Source organism: Populus euphratica, unplaced genomic scaffold, assembly GCF_000495115.2.
Source record: "Populus euphratica unplaced genomic scaffold, PopEup_1.0 scaffold471.1, whole genome shotgun sequence".
Taxonomy (NCBI): domain Eukaryota; kingdom Viridiplantae; phylum Streptophyta; class Magnoliopsida; order Malpighiales; family Salicaceae; genus Populus; species Populus euphratica.
The window spans coordinates 172,389-175,936 of record NW_011500350.1 but is presented as its reverse complement, the minus strand read 5'-3'; positions in this window follow the sequence as shown (position 1 = coordinate 175,936).

The window sequence follows — 3,548 nt, the reverse complement described above, 5'->3', positions numbered from 1 at the left end:
GCATTAATCGAATAAGATGACTAATGTAATCATGTTAACAATCTATAATCTGATTGGAACCTCCTTTGTGTGTGGTTTCCAATTGAATAATAAGAGTTTATACTATACTTGTTTGACATACCATTAGTGAAACCTCTAACCTTGACATTTGTTATTATTATTGTTTAATCCTTACATTAATTTTCCATCTCCAAGTTCTCATCATCATCTTCTTCTTCTCCTTCTTTATTATTATTATTATTACTACTATTATTATTATTATTATTATTATTATTAGTATTATTATTGTTATTGTCATTGTTGTTATTATTGTTATTACTATTATTATTGTTGTTGTTGTTGTTGTTGTTGTTATTGTTGTTGTACTATTGTCGTTTATAATTTGTACAATTAACCTCCCTGTGGTTCGACCCCGGTATTGCCAGGTTATTTATTACTTCGACACTCCTGCACTTGGGAGAAGACATCAATCTTTTAGTCATGTCAGTTCCACTAATGGCATGTCAAACAAGTATAGTATAAACTCTTATTATTTAATTGGAAACCACACATAAAGGAGGTTCCAATTAGATTATAAATTGTTAACATGATTACATTAGTTATCTTATTCGATTAATGCTAATACTTGTAAATCTCATCAAGCATTCATGATTATAACTTATGTTAACAATAAATCAAGTTCCTTTCATAGTTCAGGTGTCGGTTATACCATACAGTATGGGCTATCAAAGTGTCAAGCATTTGTTGTACCAAGTGTTATACAACATAAATCAAGATTAGTCATTTAACAAGCAAAGTATTAAAAAATAAACAAGAAATATTAAAGAGTGAAAGTCATTTAACAAGCAAAGTATTAAAGAGTGAACAAAATAACAAATACAAAACATGTTAGTATCAAACATTAAAGTCCATATTAAGTTTATACTATGCTTATTCTTACACCATTAGTGTAACCTTTTCACCTTGACATAATAAACTTAGCTAAACATAATGAAAGAAAGAAAAATAAATAAACAAAATAAGAACATAAATAAGATAAGAGTTAACTAAGTAAAGGAAAGAAAATGAAAGACATAAAATTGATATTAATGAAAGCAAAGCATAAACATTAAAAAAATTTAAATAGAGAAAGCAAGAACATGATCTTGATCTGGAAACTAAGATGGTTAAATGCATGGCAAATGCTTCTTTTTATAGGCCAAAATTAGAAACTATTGATTTGATGACTAATTGGTGAGTGATAACCAACTCTTAACTTGGTGAGAGCACGTGTTATGAAAAGATAAAATAGTTCAATGGAACTTTTGAATGAAGACCCTAAGAGTAGTGCTGGTTCGAATACTTCATTTAGTTTGTCAAGGGATCTTTACCCACCAATGTCACTAGGTAGTCTTGATGAGATGAGAAACCGATCTTCTAAGGAGAGATCAAATGGCTGCTTGTTCATTAACTACTTGTGTGTTTTAGCAATATTCAGTGGTTCAATTTCTTAGTTCAACAGCTTGTTTTCCTTAACGATTCTGAAGTCATTCAAGTGACAGAGAGATTCACATCAAAAAGAATTGTTATCAGAACCAGGTGTTGTATATGTAACTGGGGTATAGATGTTTGAAATGATTATGGCATATAATAAAAAGAAACTACTTTCTGTTTATACTAAAGTGATCCATAGCATTTTACAGTGATTTATTCATTTATTTTGAAAACCACCTTCCATAAGCCCCTTCGTCCTGCATGGCTTGGTTTGGACCAATCAGCCAGGGTTAAGTTTTGGTAGCAGCAGCAAAGCAAACTGTGTTCCACGAAGCCCAAAGCTTTTAAGAAAGCTGTTGACGATACGTTTTTGTCACTGATTGGGAATTGAATACTTATAACAAATGCGTGCTTGTAATTATGGTGCGAAAATGGAGATTGAAGAGTGATGTTGTATGCTTTTTACTAATAATATAAATTATGGTGCTTAATTATAAATTATATCTTTAACTTGTTAGATATTAAAGTTATGTTAACTAAACTTTTACGAGTTAAAATCTCAGAATAATATAAATTATCATTTAAAAATTTAAATGTTTAGATTAAGTTGTTTTTTCAAAAAAGACTTAAGATTGTCCGTAAGATTCAAAAATTGAAGAATTACATTGGATTTCATTAGTTCTTTAATGTTATCGTTAGTTCTGTTTCAATTATATCAGATGTCTCCAGGCAGTGCCTAAACTATGTGAGGGGAAGTATATTTGTGTCAGTCGGTATTGATACGATCCACCGATCATTATGAACATGCGCCAGCAAATTTCAAACACAAGTACTTGAAAGATTTTAATCTATCTAATTTGAAAGGTTCAATTCGCCGTCGGACAACTTCTGCTCCCTTTTGGGCCGTCGTTGCTCTCACACATCATTTTCGGATTGCAGAGCACCCTGGAGTCGGCTTCACAAGAAATGCAGTCCTCGGTGACGATGTCACAACAATTCAAGCCCTCAGTTTACTTCATTTTCTTGCATATTCTCTGCATCTAAACGCTTTTCTCTGTTGGTTATAACCAACAATCAATCAACGAAAGAAAGAAAGCATTAAACTGACATCAGTATGATTGCTTTGAATACTGGCACGGTACTAGATGCAAGACCAACATTATAGATAATTGAGATTTGTCATGACCCAGAAATTGATGAGCTTCCGTGCGTAGTCAGTTATTCAGACTCGTATAATCATTTCCTACCATTAACTTTTCCTCCAAAAGTAGGGCCCTTTTTTTCTCTTATTTCCAATAGGATCAAACCTCTTAGCTCTTGCAATTACTCTGATGATCAAGACCCTTGTTCAGGACCACTAACCCTACTTTTGACTAATATTACCACTTAAACTCCACCTTTCAGTCTAGTCTTTGGTCCCTAGATTAGTTAAATTAAGATCAAATAGAATTCATATTTATAACATTATGGCAAGCCAACAATATATTTACAGCTTAACAAAAGATTAGATGATACCCAGAACCAGTGGACAAACACAGAAGTGAGAATTTCAATTTTTGTGGCTGCAATGATTAAGTTTTATCACTAGCTAGTCACTTGACTCTACTACATGAATGATTATGCTTAAGATGATTAAAAACAGAAAACTGGTAATTATATGGTCGATATATATGAATTAATGTAATAACACAAATATTAATTATGGTCCCTGTACTCGTTATTCATGCCATGAAAGGACCACAAAATATCACCATCGACCTCACCTGACTTATTGTGGAGGAGTTGATCGAACAAAATACATACATATTTTAAAGAAGAGAAGTAAAAAAATGACAGTGAAAGTAATTCATGGTTGTAAAAAGACAACATTTAATGAACTAGTTGATGGGTCAATATCAAATTAGCAAGCATATTTTGAGAAGTTTTGGACAGTATCTCTGATCCGTTAAAGTTTGACTCCTCTCTAGGACATGTCTAACGTGGTCACAATGGCACAAGGTGAAGATGATCACTTAACAAGCTTCCCATGTGGGAATAGGAACTCACAGGGGGGGGGGGGGGGGGGGGGCGGTTTT